Source organism: Gorilla gorilla, chromosome X (genome assembly GCF_029281585.2).
Source record: "Gorilla gorilla gorilla isolate KB3781 chromosome X, NHGRI_mGorGor1-v2.1_pri, whole genome shotgun sequence".
Classification (NCBI taxonomy): domain Eukaryota; kingdom Metazoa; phylum Chordata; class Mammalia; order Primates; family Hominidae; genus Gorilla; species Gorilla gorilla.
In genome coordinates, this window is record NC_073247.2 from 65558898 (window position 1) to 65577059 (window position 18162).

General features: G+C 46.1%; 1 protein-coding gene across 1 annotated transcript in view; it reads left to right on the plus strand.

Moving 5' to 3' along the window:
- The first annotated feature begins 1445 nt into the window (after nucleotides 1–1445).
- Nucleotides 1446–18162, plus strand: part of FOXR2 (forkhead box R2) — a 129781-nt gene continuing 113064 nt past the window's right edge. The window contains exon 1 of the mRNA XM_055376211.2: nucleotides 1446–1512. The gene's annotated coding sequence lies outside the window, so the exon portion shown is untranslated. The remainder of the gene's footprint in view (nucleotides 1513–18162) is intronic.

Sequence of the window (18162 nt, forward strand, 5' to 3'; positions counted from 1 at the left end):
TCTAAGATAGCCATGTCAGGGGGCAGGGAGGCCTCACTGCAGGAAGAGGCAGCAGTGAAAAGAAAGAGCTGAGAAGCAGGGGCCATGACTCTGGACTTTGGAGCTGTTCGGGCTGGGGTCAAGGACTGAGTTCTTCTGTGCCCAAGACTCACGGGAGGTTGTGGGTGCCGCCCACTCACTGTAACTGCTCCTCAGGGCTGGGGACCATGTTGCCCCCTTCCAAGATTCTTTCAGTAGTCTGTGTGTGTAGTGGGGGACAAGACACAGAGAAGGAAACAGAGAGAGAGAGAGAGAGAAACTAAACTGTGCATATGCGTGATGTTGGAAGCTACCAGGTCAGTGTTTCTGAGATTCCATCTCTTATCAGAAACCTCCTTGAACTTTGGTTTTGTAGCCTGTAAAATGGGGCCAATTTGACATGCTTCCTATGTGACTTTAAGTAATATGTGTGAATCTTCAGCCATACTGCCTGCAAACCTGTGTTGTACACGGTGATTTGTTTGCAGATGAACTTGATTGGAAGGAAGGTGGTGAGGAGCTTGCCTTCCTGAGAGGGACAGTGTGGGTTTGGCAGAGCTGCTTCAGAGTCCATGATTGGATACGGGGTGAGGACAGGGCCATTCCATGTACCTCCACGCAGAATGCAGCTCAGCTCGGGCACCTGGGTCCTGGCAGCTTTGTGAGCTGATCAGGGGTAATGTCAACATCACAAGGGTGGAGGCTACAGTGAGGCTCTCTCAGGGGGCTGCTTGTAGTGTGCAGATTGCCCTTGTTAGTGACTTGTATCGCCCTTTGGGCACTCCCAGACACAACTACTGTGGGAATCTCATCAACGTCGTGTTGATGTCAACCGTGTGAGCTCTGAGTCAAACTCACAGTAGTGTGAGCTCTGAGTCAAGGTAATTGTTTGCATCAGCGTACAGAAAACTGGTACAAATATTTGCAAACACATGGTGTGTAGAGCAGTATATATATGTATATATAGTTATTATAATAATTATCATTATTATAATATTCCTGACTATGCATCGAAGGTGTACATATAAATGTTAGCACAGGTAAACTCTGATTCTTGGGATTAGGCTTAATATTTTCCAGCCACCTTATTCTTCTAGGGCTTGCAGAAATGTGTGCAATGATCAAGCTCCTTTCCTGCAATCACAGAATACAAAACACTACAAAATAAGTTCCATCCTTTCTTGATCGTCAAGGCCCAACGGAAGTCATGCACACTGTGATATATGCTTTTTGAACTCCTGTGCTGCTTCAGGGGCTCACAGCTCTCATGACAGGCAGCAGTTGAACATTTTGGCATTTCTTCTACTCTTTAGTTGCAATTTCTTGTTGTTGAAGCTCCTTCATGATAAGAACCATATTTTGTAATAACTCCCTTGCAACAGTAACCACCGAGTCAATGAATGTGATGGGTCAGGTGCTGCCGAGCCAGAGCATCACTGACGAAAGCAGTCCATGGACTCTTGCCGCTTCGCAAAAGTTTGTTATCTCTCTGCGGTAAGTACAGCATTTGAGAGTATAAGTTTAGGAAGTTTTATAGCGTAAGAATATATGTTTAGAAAGTTTTATAGCATGCAGTGAGAATCATTTGGATGTTGAAATAATCAGGGCTTGTATTTTGTATGTCTTTGCTATATTTTTCTTCTTTCTAGTCGTTCGTTCACTTTCCTTGTGTTACAGGAATGTATTGATCCATGAGTGATTGATGTACAAAAAAAATTAAATGCTTCTCCTTTACAACAGAGAGCTCAAGAAGCAACAGTTTGGAGCTTCGTGAAGTTCAGCTGATGTATTTTCTGCAGCATGTATATAAAGCAGGAGTCATTATTCATGTATTTGGAGATGTAAACGGAAGGTGGCCCAAGGGAGATAACTTCGACCAGGTCCCCAAGCTATTGATCAAGTAGACACTCTGGCTTCAGGACCAGCATACTTCCCCACAACATGCATGGTTTACATCAATGGCTACTTACCAGGATTTCCAAAGTGCAGATAATCCAACCGTGGTGGGGCTTTTCACTTCCCCACATCATGTGGGCCAGTGATGCCTTCAGAGCAGTTCAGCAGCCTTTATGGAAGTCACTGCAGCAGGGCTCTGAAGCATCTTGGTGGAGCTCGTCTCTGAAAAGAGGGAGACACATTCAAGCATGTTATCTAAAGCAGTGTATGAAGAGAAAACAGAGTCAAAAGATACTAAATGTCCATCTGGAGGGAGGTGGGTACCCAAAGTCCTTGATTGCTGTTTCTGGGTCATCAGGGCTATTGGAGTGGGCAGAAGATAGGTGTGTGTGCCTTAGAGAAGCTCATTTATAAAATAATCTGCCCTCCCGATTTAAGACTTGGATGGCCCCAGTGGCCATTCTCTTCTCTGTTCCTTTCTTCTCGTGGTCTCCGGCCTCATTCTCACTGGCTCAGAACAGCAAAATGTTTATTCCTTTCCCAGGATGGGCCTGGACCCTGTACCCTGAGACCCAACCCTGCAAAAGCCATATCTGGACCCAGGCTTACCCTGCAGAAGGGGCTCCACACACCATAAAGCTTATTTCTTTGGGGGTCTCATTTGATAGGATCATTCCTTAGCAAGTTGGGCCAAAAGCAGGAAGAGGACAGAATGAAGTAGGGTCTCTCTCCCTCTCTCTCTCTGTCTCTCTCTCTCTCTCTCTCACACACACACACACACAAACACACACACACACAGACACACACACACACACACACACACAGAGGTCTAATGAGAACAGATCACATGCACATTCATGTGGAGTGTGTGTGTGTGTGTGTGTGTGTGTGTGTGTGTGTCCATCAATCTAGATGATAATGGTCCACGAGGCTCAGTGGGCTCAGTGGCCCTTACTTCTCTGACTTGGTGAGAAAGCAGGCCTTCGGGTAGTAAGGGTGTTTAAAAAGTCAGTGGAAGGGCAGTTCTGTAGTTCTGGAGTGTCTGTTCCACTTGGAGCTGAGCCAGCCTTCAGAGGAGAGGTCTGTTTTAAGCAAGACAAGGTCACAGAGAGGCCCTGCCACTCAGCCTCAGACTCAGAATCGAGCTCATGTACACTGAAGTAGCAGTGGCACACAGGAAACTGAGGCAGGTGCCCAGACATAGAGACTGTGGCTTCCATGTGGTCATCAGAAGCTTCTGTGGTTCAGTGGGCAGGCTTGTTACCAGTGTAAGAGGATGCAAGAGTAATCCCACACTCTGACTTGCCAGCAGATGTGAGCTTTATAAGCCTACCTGGAGAGGCAGGCTGTCTCTCAAAGCTTTACTCTTCCAGTTGTTTGCTAAGTGAACTTGGCCAGTCCAGCTGACCTCCTTGAGCGGCAGACCTCTCACAGGTAGCATGGTATTATGACACAACCCACCTAACGGGTTGTTTGGAGTGTTAAATGTTAGTAAAGTGCCCACAAGTGTGCCTCATGCATAGTAGATACTCAACAGACATGCAGAATCAACAAATAGGCAGGTGCCTAACCTCAGCTAGAAGAGTTCAGGAGGGCCAGAATGCCTAGCTGACATCTACCCACTCCAGTAACTCCCTATTTTGCAACTCCTCCTGCATGCTCCAGCTCTCCCCTTGATACAAGTTCCCGGCGCCCTCCTGCCTACTCAAAGCTGCCGCTCCAAGGATGCTCTCTGCCACCCCTGTGCTATTGATTTCATGTCTCTCCACCGGGTGCTTGCCTTCAGCACAATGGTATTTCTTCCACCTGAAGTAAACCTTTTCCTGACTCCCTCTTTCCCCACCAGATGCCGCCTGATTTCTTTGCTCCCCATTGCTGCGAAACTCCTTGTGAAGCTTGTCCATACTCATTGATTCCTCTCCTCCCATTCTCTCTTAAAGCTGTCCCAAGCAGGCTTTTTCACACAGTCCCCCAAAGAAGCTGCTCTTATTAAGGTCACCAGGAACCTCCGCATTGCTAAATGCAATGGTTAATTCTCACTCCTCTTCTTATTTCCCCTGACATCAGCAGTTTGAGCAGAGTGGACCGCTGGATGCCTCTTGAGACACTTTTATTCACATAGTTCCCAGGACACTCCTGGTTTTCCTCCATGCGTCACTGGTGCCAATTTCCCCATCTCCTCAGCTGGTGTCTCCTCTTCTCTCTGATCCCTTTATGCTGCAGGGCTCTGTTCGTGACCTTCTGCCCTCCTCTGTGTGCTCTCCCTCCCTAGCGGAGCTCATGTAGTCTCGTGGCTTTTAAGCGCCATCCACATATATGTAGGTATAGATCTTTCAGTCAAATTCCTGACTTGTATATACAACTGCCTACTTGACTCACATGGATGTCAGAGAGACAGCTTAACTCAATGTGTACAAAACTGAATTTCTGAACCCCTCCCCACCTACAAAGCCTATGCTCACTGCAGCACTCCCCAGTAGACTGGCATTGATACCAATCCCAGTCTACTTGTTGCTCAGGCAAAAAAAAAACCCCTGGAGTCAGCCTTGGTCCTCGCTGACATGCCACATTCAAACCATCAGGAATTCTGTTGGGTCTACCTCAAAATGTATCCAGAACCTGTGCAGTTCTCACCATGTCTACAGACACCAGGATGGTCCAAACCACCATTATCTCTAGCCTGGCTTGCAGCAGTAGCTTCCTACCTGGTTTCCACGCTCCCACTACCCTCGCCTGAATTCACTCTATTCTCGGCATAGTAAGTAATCAAAGTGATCCCTTCCAAACGTGTGTCAGATCACATGACTCCTCTGTTCCACCCCTCACTGCTTCCCTCCTTCTTCCCCCGGCATTTCACCCCAAGCAAGAGCCAAGGTCCTTAAAACGGCCTCCCAGGCCCTACATAATGTGGGATTCTGTTAATCTCTCTGACCTCATCTCCTGCTCTCGTCCTTTTGGCTCACTCTACAGCAACCACGCTGGCCTCTCTGCCATTTCTCAAACGTGGTAGTCACTCCCTGGCCTTAGAGCGTTTGCACCAGCTGGACCTTCTGCCCGGACAGTACTTTCTTTATATATCTGCAAGGCAAACCCTCTCACCTTCTTCATTTCTTTCCTCCAATGTCACCCCTCCAATGAAGCCTACCTGCATACCCTTGCATATGGCAGTGAATGCTCTACTCCCTTTCTCTTCTCCCATTCTCAACGACCCGAATGCACCCTACCCTGCTGTGTGTTAGCTTACCACCACCACCACCACCACCTGCCCCACCCAAAGTGATTGTCTCCTTCTACCCTTCTATATAATTAGTAATGTAAAAGGTTTGCATTTTATTTTCTGTTTCCTTGCTCTTGTATGTACCATTCACGAGGGCCAGGGTGCTTGAGATTTGTTCACCTACGAATCCCAGTTGACTAGACTCATGACTGGCACATAGTAGACCTTAATAAGCACTCGTTGAAAGAGTGAGTGGATGAATCATTGGATAATCACAACATGCAAAATAATATAGGCTACATTATTATTGAGACTACACAGGCCTCCGTGGTCCAAGTTACAGGAGGAATCTCAATCACTTCTCATGCGTTGCACATCTGGAGATAACATTGGCAACACTGGTGTCATTTGCCACAGGAACTGGGGCGGAAGTCGACCAGTCAAGAACTGGGCCTGATTTTCACTATCTGTGTATAGACTCTGCCTTCCCCTACAAATCACCCTTGTGAGCTTTGCAAGCCTGTTGCATGATGAGCAGTGCAAGCCTAGAGCCCACTTCTCCTCCAATCTCTGAGCCCCAGATTACTCCAGTTATTCTTCTATGTAGTCTTGGCTGAGCTGAGCCCCTCCTTTGACAAAGTGCCCTCACAGGGATTTTCAAAGAAATTCCATCTGCTCTTTGACATTTAACTGTTCCATGGCTCACGAGCCCTGGAGGAATCTGTGTACAGGTCTCAGTACATCTTCGTAAGAATCACCCTTCTCCACCTCCACCACGACTCCAAAATAATTTCCTCCAGAAGGCCAGAATTCTACCTTTCTGCCAAAGAAAAGAGTCGGGGGGATCCTGCCCGCTACCCACCTCACAGGAGCCAACGTGAGCCCAGGCCGAATCCAAATCTCCCTTTGATCATGGCCATTGTCTGCTCTGCACTTGCCTGCTGGGGCCAAGGCCGCAACACTGGGCCCAAGGAGGATGCCCTGGAACCTGTCTTTTTTTTCATGGGCAGATGCCCACTGTTTGCTGTCTGTCAGCATCTTATCCCGGTTGCTCTGCTCAAGGGAAGAGGTCTGCCAGTACCTTCTGCATTGGCAACAGTATCGGAGCAATGTCACAGGCTCAGAAACATTGTTGTTTGTTTGGTTCACCGTGGGAAAGCCAGGACCTAGGATTCTGAGGACTGATGGAGGGTGCTGGGTAGTTAAGTTTCTGGGGAATGTGTTGTGATGGGGAAGTCCACTTGTCTTGGAAGGAAATGCTCACTCCACACATATGATCCCTCAAAGATGCCTGGCAATATGGCCCCAGCCCTTCCAAATAAAGGGACAGACTGCCACAGCTAATCCTGAAAGTGCAGATTAATTTTATTTTCCCACACCTCCTCACCTGACCCCGGCATGTTCCCTGTCACTCCTACCCTGCGATGTGTCCAAGTTTGAAAACAGAAGACTTTCCCAGCCCCAGCTGTCCTGGAGATGGAGTCTTTCCCTGTAGCATAGCAGCATGGGCTTCAGACTTGGCAGGCCCTGGGTCCACCTGCAAGGCTGCCAGTGACCAGCCAGCTGATCCTGGCAACTTGCTTGTGAGATCTGAGTTGGGGTTTTCTCCTCTGTAAACTCGGCCTGGCCTGGTGGCATCTCCCTTGCAGGACTACTGCAAAGTTAGAGACAATGCATGAAAACAGCAATCAAAGTGCCTGGAACAATTTAGGCACTTGGTAAATGCCAGCTGCCAAGTTTGCTAGGCTTTGGGCAGCTTGGGGCTCTCTATCCTTGAGTTATCCTAACAACTGGAGTGTTCTAGGACCCAGAAACTCAATCGCTTTTCAGAGGCATCCTCGCACCTAAAACTGCAGCTTTCCCACTTGCTTTGTGGAACCTCCGCTGGGGTGGGGCCAGTTTAGGTTTCAGATTTACTCAGCAAGAGGCTTGCACCTGGATGTCTCATCTGGATGCCCCGCAAAGCTCAAAGAAGTTTTGTAAATGGCACGGTGAATGTTTTCTTTTTCTCTCCACCTTCCAGAAGCCCCTTTCCCTGCCTCTCCCTCACCCCTGTCTTTCATTTCACAGCCACCGGAAGTCCCGCCCTTCTTCAGCCTTTATCTAATCAAAGGAAGTTTAACTCTTTGCAGTACTCCTGTAGTGTGTTAGGGAGACTGAACCCCCAGGCCACAAGAGAATAAGCCTGGCCCATTGATCGCTTCCTTCTTGCGCTAGGGCAGGTCACCTGTCACCCAATCCCTTGTTTCCCAATCCCCTGCAGAGCCTCCTGCCTGAGGCCTTCAGGATTCCAGCAGTCATCTCTCTGACAGGGCAGCTGGAGGTATTCTCCCAGTCTTTCTCCTCTTATACTGCTGGTTCTCTGACTGAATTAAGCTTCTTGGCCCGTACTTGCAAAGAACCATTTTAGACCATTGGATGATAACTTGCCACCAGAGCCAAAGAAAGCATGGATTCAGACAGGGTTGGGGAAGACATTACCTCTTCCCCTGAGCTAGCCGGAGGAGCATCCTGTTAAATGGGCAGTAATCACACCGGCCTGGCAGAGATAATATGTGGCATGCCTCTGGGACAGGCAGGTGCTCAACAAATCTTTTTACTCTGCAGCTCTCCCACTTACTAGCTGACTGACCTGGGGCTGACTGACTGCTGTAAGCCCCCTTGGGTAAAAGGGCGGGTGGGGGGAGGAATGTAATCTGGCCTGGTCCCCAGAAGGATTGGATGCCGCGGCCAGGGTTACTCACACCTCTTCCCCTGCCTTCACGTGGTGTTTCTTTTGAGGACAGAGACCTTGAGAGTGCACTAGCAGGCAGAGACCGGCAGCAGGGTGGCCTAGAGGAAAGCACTGTGGGTTTGCAGGGAATGGACATAGGGTCTTGTCTAGGATCTCTCTCTTGCCACTTCTGTGGCTCTAGATGAGAAAGTCACCGAGGAACCTGGACCTCAGATTCCCACCTCGTTTACCTCTGGAGATGGTATTGATAAATACAACTCCTCCCAGGGCAAAGAACAGGCCTTTTGATTTTCTGCAGCTCCAGTTTCTAACACGCTGTCTGAATCCCAGAAGGCGCTCACCATTTTCTGGCTTGCTGAATGAATTTGGAGCTGCTGATGGGGTCATAGTTACTACTTTTGTTTGAAGCCTCCTTGGCCTGCAAGCTGAGGAGAGTGGGTCCCTGGGCCTTCTCCAGAAGGTCATTTGCTAGCCTACCCTGCACCTAGTGACGTTACTTTGCACACAGCTGGAAGCAGCGTAAGCCTGGATGTCAAGAAGGAAGAAGGTAGCCTGACCACTCTTTTGTGTGTTATAGCTGCTACCATGAGCCCCACGGGGCTAGGTTGGGCACTTGTCACTAGTGCTCCCCAGCAGGGGACCTAGTTCATGCAGTGCTTAGCTCTTGGAGAAAAGGTGGTAGGATTTGCGCCTGATCCCACATGACTTAGTATAGCATGGGCCATCATGCCAGGTACCAATCCAGACTTACTCCATTGCCCCTTTGCCCCCTTGGACACACACACTTTTAAACAATGTGTGCACCCTAACGAACCATAGTTCCTGAGAGAAGTGCAAGGTTACCTTTCGGAGATGCCACAGGTGGAGGCTTTTCTCTGGCTCATCCAGTATCTCAGAAGCTCTGCTTTTTTATAGCCTTTTCTCGAATTATTTCAGGGTTGTTATTATTAATCATTTTTATTGTCATTAGTTTAAAGTCAGCCACAACACCCACCCTTTGAGGGTCTGCCCCGCTCACTTCTTCCCTTGCCTCATTCCTTGTTCTCCACTTTCCCCTTCATATAACCTTAACAGTTCGGTGAAGAGTTTATTTCCAAATGTCCACGCTACCTTCAGTGCCTCCATTTTTACTCCCTCCCCTTCTTCTCTATTATTTCCAAACCTCAGATTGTCCCCTCACCAAGATTTTCTGACGGTCTCATCTTTTTTTATTTCTGAAGTACCCCATGACAACCTTTTCCCCTGCAACCACCCCTTCTCTCTGCCCTCCTGCTCTCAAGATGATTTATGTGTATTTTCTACTTCCGTGGCAGGCACCCTGTGATGTCCCCTTCTTTTTGCCAGTGCTCCCTCTCCTATGCTGGGTGGAGTATCCAATCAAATATCTAATACATAATATTTTCATCATATATTCTGATCGTATATTTCAGTCCCCCCCAAACTTATTTAAGTGTCTCTTGAATTTTCACACATCCTATGATGCTCCCTTCCCCGGCCCACTCCCCAAGACAGGTCACATAAGGTTTTTTACATTTTCATGGCACTTTAGGCTCGTTCTCTATCCCAGCATTTACTGCACTGCCAGTTTACCTATTTTTCTTTCCCACATAATCTAGAACATTCTTTGGACCTGGAGGATATGTACTAGGGAGTATCCCTAGAATCTAGACTGGTGCCTCACATAACAGGTGGTCAGAAAATGCGCAAGATGTACTATTCGTTAGGCTTTTATTTTTCTCTGTGTTCTGTAGTCACAATGCACAATCATGGAACGCGTAAGTCTTTATATAACATACACAAAAATGCAGGAGGATTATACAGATGAGCTTGTTTTATTTTATGTTTTTCCCTTTTATGACCTGGCTATTTTACTGAAGAATCCATTCAAGTATTTAAAGTGCACTCAATTGAAATCCTATGTACTATACATTTCATAGAATAGAATATCATGAAAATGATTTTTGTTTTAAAAAACTGTTAAAACTCTTGTGAGGAACCTGTACAGGCAACAGGAAAACAAGTCCTCACAAACTTATTAATACTTAGAATGTGTTCTTTTACCAAAATCTTATGATGAATATAACTTGTGAACATCCAGTAATTAAAGGGAGGAAAAGCAGCAATATTGAAATAAGACCTAAATCATAATGTTACCCACAGAAACACAAACACTAACACCAAATATTTTGTTTTCTCTTCATTTCCTTTCTTTCCAAATCAGTAATACCCGTTGTCCTGGGGCACTCTGGCTCTTCTAGTTGCCCCTCCTCACCAAGTGATAGCTGTGACTTATACTTCACTAGCTGCATGAGGAGTTGCTGATGGTAGCATTTGAAGGAAGCTGAAATTGGAACTGGAACTTGTACAGGATCTGGCAGGGGCTGGAACTCTGGAATGGGTTTGGGCCTGGACATCAGTTAGTGCTTTGTATTTGGCTGTGTCTCTGGCCTTCAGCTGTTTCATAGCTTCACTGTATTGTTATGGCCAGTCCCAGAGGTCCCTTGTAAAGACTTTGGCCACAAAATTTTAAATTTCCACCTTACCGTTTTTCTGGTTGGCTTTGGGACCCCAAAATAATGCATACCCCAGTGGATTGTCATAGTTCACAAGTTTATAATCCAGGTACCCATGCTATACAAACTCCTCGGTGATTACCTTTTTCGGGTGCCCAAATATTCTGTACTTCTCCTTCAGTTTCACTTCTAACTTTCGCAGAACCTCCCAGATGAGGCTTTCCTTAGCTCAAGTGAGCACCATGAAATCGATGCCTAATATCACAGTTAGGAGACCTTTTTTTGAAATTATTCTCATGTTTGATTGTGCTTTGGGACTTTGACATTTTCTGGGCCCTTGAAGTACCCCAAGCCTTTGAGGTTCTTTGCTTCTGAGAGATGCCTGAAACCACCGAGGATCTAGGGATCTCCCAAGTGCTGAGTTTCTCTGAGATTTTAGGGGCCTCTGAAGTACTGGGAACCTTGGACATGATCAAGCAATTCAAGGTTCTGTAGGGTTTGAAGGTGCTTAGACCCTTTAAGGCCCTCCAGACTTTTGACACGCCTAGAGCCTCTGAGGAGCTGAGGGTCTTTAAAGTGGTGGTGGCCTTAGAGGTGCTTGAGTCTTCTAAGGAGGACTGTGAGATACTTGAGACCTTCGAGACGTTTAAGGCCTTTGAGGTACTCACTGTCTCTGAGGTGCTTGGAACATTTAAAGTGCTCAGGGTCTTCAAGGTATTTGGGACCTCAGTGGTGCTGGGCCCTTTCAAGGTGCTTCTAGCCCTAGTGATTCTGGGGTCCTTTGAGGTACAGGAAGCCTCAAAGATGCTGGTAGCCTTTAAGGTTCTTAGGATATCAAGAATGCTCAGGGATTTTGAACCACTAGGGACCTCAGAGGTCCTGAGGCCCTTAGAAACTCTTGGAGCCCTCAAGATGCCAGGATCCTTTAAGGTGATCTGAGATTTCAAGGTTCTTGGGACCTCAGAAGTTCTGGTAACCTCTAAGATGCTGGGGTCACTTGATATACTTTGCTTGGATGTACTTGGGCTCCTTGATGTGCTGGAGGCTATGGATGCATTTGGTATACTGGAAGTGCTTGGGGCCTCCCAGTTACTCAGGCCCTGCGAAGGGCTTGGGGTCTCCAAAGTGCTCAGGTCCCAGTAAGTGTTTGTGTTTGGAGTCTCTGATGCACCCAAGCCTTGTGAAGTACTAGGAATCTCAGAGACACTGGGTCTCCTAGGAGTGCTCTGACCCTGAGAAGTGCTGCAGTCATAAGAATTATTCCAGCCATGAGAGCTGCTGCAAACTTGGGAGTTGCTATGACCCCTTAAAGGAGTGGGGCCCCAGGAGGTGCTTGGGATCCAAGATGGGCTTGGTACCCACATAGTGCTAGGGAGTCTCAGATGTCCTCTGGCCCTGTGGATTACCATAGCCCCTGGAGGTGCTAGGGCTTTACCAAGTCCTTGGGCCCTTCAATTGTCAGGGGCCTGCCAGGTGCTGGGGCCCAGCCAACAGCTCTGGATCTCTGAGGGATGAGGGCCCTGCCAGGTACTCAGGCCTTGCCAAATGCTGGGACTTATAGCGGCACTTGGACATTGCCAGGTCCTCAGGTTCTGCCAGGTGGCTGGGTCCAGCCAGGAGGTTGAAGTCCCCCAAACAGTCTCTGCTAAGCTGTGGGATCCCTCCAGATTGTTGGGCCCATCCAGGAAGTACCCAATCCTTGTGAAGAACTCAGCCTCCACAATATGTTAGGAACCCAGCCCATGCCCCTCCAGGTGTTGGGGCAAAGTGAACAGGGACTCTAAGTCTCCAGGTTGTTTGACATCCCCAAGGTGCTTGGACCAAAGAAGACTCTGAAGGTCCTGGAAGTCCCTGGGCCTTGTGAAGCCATCAGGCCCTGTATATCACTGCTGGCACCTCATTCTCTCCTACACCCTGTGAGCTTCGAAGAGACTCACTATTCTATCCTCAGAGCTTGTGTGCAGTGGTGTTGGGGAAGTGTAGGGAGAATGGGGGATGTGATTCACGCACGTAAGTCAGAGATGGGTACATACAAACCATAGTAGCCTGGAGGGCAGGAGGGAGTAACGTACTACAGTGCAGCCTTAGAAACTGGTCGCTTCAGCTGATATTACTCCCACTGCTGCCACCACTGCCTCTATCATTACTGTCTCTACTTTCTCTACTGCTGCCTCCTGCCTCAGCCCCTCCACCTTCCCTAGCTCTGCAGCCACAGCTGCGGCCGGCCATGGCCAACGCCTCTACTGCCACTGACAATGTGATCTCTACCGCAGGCAGTAAAATGCCACCATTATCCCATTGTGTAGCTGGTTTCCGTGCTGCAGCTTCCTGACTAACCACGCCTACCTACAGCCCTCCAGACTTCCTTCCCAGCAGCCTCCCGTCACAGGGCTCCCCTCATATGACTTTGTCCGCCCCACTTCCAGCACTTCCCACCTCTGACTCCTGCAGAGGAGATGGGTGGTCTGCAGTTGAGAATGGGAGGCTGTCAGCCAAGGGAGGAGGGTGCAGGGAAAGGAGTTGAGAAGAGGATGGCAACCAATCCTTGCATTCTATAATAGCTCTCAGGTCTAAGGAAGTAGTGAGAATCTACTCCGTTCATACTGAAGGCGGGCTGTGTGTGTGGTTGGGGGGTTGGGAGGCCAGGTGTGGCAGGAGGGTGTATTCTTGGAAGGAATCAGCTGTCCCAGCCTTCTTTTCCTGTCTTGGCTTACACAGAGCATTCATTCACTCGCCCTGTTTCCAGAAGGCATTTATGTGTATACTAATCAATTCGTGGTCCCGTGTAGGAACTAAATAATATTGTTATGGCAGATATGCTGGGTGATGTGAGGAGATGGGACTGCGGAAACAAGCAGGGTGAAAGAGGTGCAGAGTCTTTAAAATGTGATAGATATATGCATGCCATATATGTATATGTATATGTGTATATGTGTGTGTGTACACACATATATATGTATATATATACATATGTGTGTGTACACATATATATGTATGTATATATATGTATATAAAAATGCAGGGCACTGACAGGATCAGAAGAATTGCGTTTGTGCAGTCTCTCAGAAGAGCAGACTATCTCCTGGCAGACCACATAGGAAGCAATTAGAATAAAAAGCACTGGGAACTAAAGTATGCCTTAAGGCTGTTGCCATGGGGATGGAGAGGCAGAAAGGCATTTTAAAGGTGAGCATTGAAGGGCTTTGCAGACAGAATGGATGAAGTGAATTAATCTCAAACATGGGGACAAGAAGAGAGATTAATATTATAAACACCAATGGCTAGTTGTATAAAATTTAAATATTAGGTCCTACTTACTGTCTATCTTTTACATATTGGATATGGTAAAACACTCCTTTTACGTCTTCCCTGACCCACTCTGCTCTCTCCTTCCCCACTGTGCTCCACTATGATGAAGTCAGCAATCATTATACCCATGGAGACTTGTATATATTTGCTACCTATTTATATGTCCATATAAGTAGGGGAGGGGGTGACGGAGTGCAGGTTGGCTTTAAGGTTTCTAGGCTCCAGTCTTCCTGGACTCCTGATTTATTTTGCTTCTTTCAGAGCATACTCTGAACTTTATCCACTGCTTGCTTTTGCTCACTGTTTGCTCTGCCTGACCTGCCTTCTCAGCCTTTTCCAACTAGCTAAATTCCATCTGGCTGCTCACAGACTTGTTTCTCCCTGAAGCTTGTCTTGATCTGTCCAAAAGGGTAATGAGTCCTTTTTTACTCCATTGAGGAAAGCCCTATAGCTAGCACTCTGTATCTTTCTTATGTCATTCAAGGTAATAGTTTAAGCTGTTTTCCCATCTGTAAAGTGGGGTTAATTAAAGTACTGGCCTCATAGGTTGTGAGAATTAAATGAGATAATAACTGAAAAGCATTTATTACATGGTAAGCACAGACTTTGCCTCTCAAGGTTTTTCAAATGGTATGTGAGTGTGGCATTTAATAAATGCGTGCTGAAGGAATGCATGATGGAAAATATTTTATAGGTGTTCCTTACTGAACTCTTAAGAAACAAATGAATACTTTATGCCTGTCTGGCTGCAATTTTCTTTATAATTAGAGCCTACCGAGTCCTCCTATTGGGTAAGTCTAGCAATAGACCAATTTGGTTCAGGAAAGAAAGCACCTCTCCAGGACATAGTGCACTCTTGAGCCAGCCCTCCATTTGGGATTACCTTTGCACTCGTTCTGGGTCACGGCTTACTCCAACCAGTAGTCTGGCTCCATCTGCTGTCCCACATTCTGAGTCTTCTTAGAGTTTCTAGTCCACTGATAATTGCTCTGAAATGTTTTTCAGTGCAAGTATGGGTGTATTTTACAGTTTCCAGGAATTTGGATCTTGCATGGAAGTCCATAGCATGTACACTCCTACCCTCATGAAGCAAAAGTGGTGGGAGTACCTTTGCAGCTTATTTGCTTGTTTTTAGCATGAAATATTTTTGCTGTGAATTAATCTCAAACATGGGGACAAGAAGAGAGATTAATATTATAAACACCAATGGCTAGTTGTGTAAAATTTAAATATTAGGCCCTACTTACTGTCTATCTTTTATATACTGGATATGGTAAAACACTCCTTTTATGTCTTCCCTGACCCATTCTGCTCTCTCCTTCCCCACTGTGCTCCACTATGATGAAGTCAGCAATCATTATACCCATGGAGACTTGTATATATTTGCCACCTACTTATATGCCCATACACAACATGGGATCTCTTCCTTTATTTAAAGCACACTATATTGTATACATTGTTCAGCACTTTGATTTTCCAGCTCAAGTTTATATTTTTTATGTTTACCCATGTAGATACATGGAACTCTAGTTCATTTATTTTAATTTTTAACATTTCATCATTTTCAGTTTATCTTGTTCCTAATGACCCACACTTATGCAGTTCCCATTTTTCCAAAACAAAATAATACTCTTATTAATATTTGTGTGCATGTCCCCTGTGAATATGTGCATGCATTGCTCTAGGATCAGCATCAATGAGTAGGGTTACTGATGTGTTGGCATGTATATGTTTAGATAGAGCACACGACTTTCTACTTTGTTTGATTTATAAAAATCAGACCATTCCATATTGAATTTCCAGGTTAACCTTTTTCCTAATAAATAATGAAATCCCCTCAATTTATACCTCTAATTCTTTCATTCTAATGGCTGAATGATATTCCTTGCAATTGATTTCCCATAATATCTTCAAGCATCTGCCTGTTGGCAGGGTGTACTGTATTTCCAACTTATTTAACCTTCTAAAAACAATGCTGAAATAAAAGTTCTGTTGTTAGTTTACTAGAATTTTCTCAAATGGGCAATATTTCCAACTGAGTATGAGACCCAAGTTTATCTTCAGGATGTTTAATGAATGATTTAAAATTCTTCCTTCTTACTTCAGTCAGAATAGAGATAATTTATGGCTTTTTCCTGAATCTTTAATAGAGAGCAGAGGCTTGTCTGACCACGTAATTCTGCAGTGTATAAGGTTTGTTGAACATTACCCCAAAGGCACTGGATGGGGCATCACTGAATGTTTTCCAGCAAGGAACTGAGGAGATCAGATCTGTGGTTTAGCAAAATCTCTTTGGCTTCAGTATGGAGAAAAACAGACTATGTGGGAGGGGAAAAGGGAGAGTGGAAGACCCTCATCCAGGCTACAGATAGTGGTGACCTGAAATAGAGTGAGGATGGAGAGAAGGAAATGAATATGAGAGACATTTAGAAGACAGCAACAATAAGCCTTGTGGATTTCTTGGATCTTGGCAGTGAGGGAGAGAAAACAGGTTAAGTGGGACATCCAGGTTCTGGCTTGGGTAGGAGATGAGATTCAGAATACAGGAGGAGAAGCAGGTCAGCTGCCTTGTGCTTCTCTTGGGTGCCTTGTCCTACTGAAGTATCATTGGATTTTAAATGACTGCTTAAGCCATACTAATGCTCGGCCTCCCACAACACACAGTCACAGAGCAAAGCAAGGTGCAGCCTGCCTGCAGAATTGTGGGAGAGTAGACATTGCCTATGACATTTGTGTCTTGGAGAAGATTCTCTCTTTAAGCATGAGTAAACCCATACTCGGTTTCCCATGGACTCTTCTCGGAATGACAATTGTCCTTAGAACCCCAAATTGAGCCCATCATCACAGGTATGATGATGCTTCTCGAAATGCATCCTGGGGTCCTCTGGCATCTCAGGGTGCGGACATGCCCCAAGTGACATCAGAGGTAATCTGAACAAAAGGAGCCAAATGATTCAACGCATTAAATAAGGCTGCATGCTCTTCTGCGACTTCAGTGCCTAACACTGGTGCCTTTAGAGTAGCTTTTTTTTGCTCCTCTTGGACATGCCCATACATTTTCCTAATGGGAACACCACCAGTCCTTCATTCTTTCTCTTTAGGAATGGGAATGAATCTGGAGGCAGACATGGGATAACTGCATCCTCAAAAAAATTTTTAAAAGTACTCAATTACATTAAAGTTTCCCCAGGTGTTACCCGCTGCATCACTTATTCTTAGGCAATGAACAGTGGTTGCATTTCCTACTGCAACATATATCTGAAATCCATATTATTAATATTCATAATATCAAGAATAGATAACTTGTTCTGCCATTCTTCATGTGCATTATCTCTAGGTGGTCACTGTCATTTGGATGCCCAATGTAGATATGAGGCATCTGAGGCTGTGACTGGCACAATAACAGACCTGGTATCAAATCCCTGACAGGTGATGGAGTCAGGAGTTTTGATACACTTCCCCTGATGGTGCAGACATGTTCATTCCCTCTGTGGGTCATTAATAATGCTATTCCCAGTACCATCACCCTCCCTGTCTTACAGGGTTGTCTGTGTAGATTTATGCAGCAGGCACCTTCTTCTTCTTTACCTCACCTCCAGCCTCTCCTCATCCAAGGGCCTCTTGGTCACAAGATGATCCTCCTGAGGAGGCTCTTACTTGTTTCCCATCACTAGTCTATATTCCTTAGGTGCTGGGTTGTGGGCCTTGCTAGCTCAATGGGGTTTGGCCCATAGAAAATCCTCAAAATTAAGACATGATGGATCAAATGAATGAACGAACAAATGAATAAATGAGGCACTGTATCTTCCTTCCTTAACATCTCTCAGTTGGAGCCATTAGTGTGTTTGGCCTTCAGCCTGAGGTTTTCCCAGTTCTTGAGCCCATACTGATCAAGCGGGGGAGACCGTTAGACTCAGCCCTCTGTGCATTTGCATGGCTGTGTGCACATAGGCTGAGGCAGGGGAGCCCCCTAGGGCACCAGAATTTGCTTGCTCACCTGTATCCTTGCTTCTGGTTCCGTGTGAAGGTTCTGACGCTAGTCCCTCTGAGATAGACCATCTACTCAGTGCTTGTCTGTTCAAAATTTGGCATACTTTATCTTATCGAACCTTCACAACATTACTGAAGAGTGGGCATTCTCATTCTCTTTTGCAGGTGGAAGCCTGGCATGGAGGTTCCTTACTTAGTTAGAAGTATGGACACAGGAGAGGAATGGGGGCAGAACATCAATAAAAACGTCGACCATTTCTTGAACAGCTTGTCTGTGCCAGGCATTTTGCATATTCCACTTATAATATAGTTACTATTATTCCTGTAATTCTAAAGATGAGGCATCTGGGACATAACAGAAACAAATACTTGTTCAACATCAGTGTTAAGTTTTGTACCTGGGTTCAAGCCCAGGTTTGTTTGATGTCATATCCCATACCCTTATGACAAAGCCAAGTGTCGGGTATGGGAGTAGACTGAAGGAG